We start from the raw sequence: 462 nt of genomic DNA, 5'->3' as shown, positions 1-462 counted from the left end.
GGTCTTTAAAGTACTTGAAAAAAGTTAAATACCTTAACAGAAATTTACTTTGGTAAAAACAAATTTCACTGAAAAATACTTAAATGAAAGTCAAAAAAAATGGAAAAGTAAAAGCAAAAGTACTTTTACACACTCTGAGAAATAAACTGTAGAAATTACTGAACCCCTTAACGGTCTTTGTTCCACCGGTGGGCAAAAAGTGTTCAGTTTCTGCCTTTAAATGTTTCCAGACACGACCGGGGGCTTTTATTTTGAAGAGTAGAGTGTCGGACAACTTCCTCCGGTTCTTACCTTTAGTTTGGCTCCTTTAAAAATATCAAAAGGCTTTTAAGGGATTTCATGGGCATCTGTTAAGGGATTAACCAAACTGGTACTCTTGCCTCATATTTACTCTACAAGGTTTAGTGAAACGTGATGACATGACTGAGTAAATTCATGTTTAATTTAGTAAAAAGTTACTAG

This window comes from Austrofundulus limnaeus, unplaced genomic scaffold, assembly GCF_001266775.1.
Source record: "Austrofundulus limnaeus strain Quisiro unplaced genomic scaffold, Austrofundulus_limnaeus-1.0 Scaffold3713, whole genome shotgun sequence".
Classification (NCBI taxonomy): Eukaryota; Metazoa; Chordata; class Actinopteri; order Cyprinodontiformes; family Rivulidae; genus Austrofundulus; species Austrofundulus limnaeus.
Note: the sequence above shows the minus strand (reverse complement) of the source record.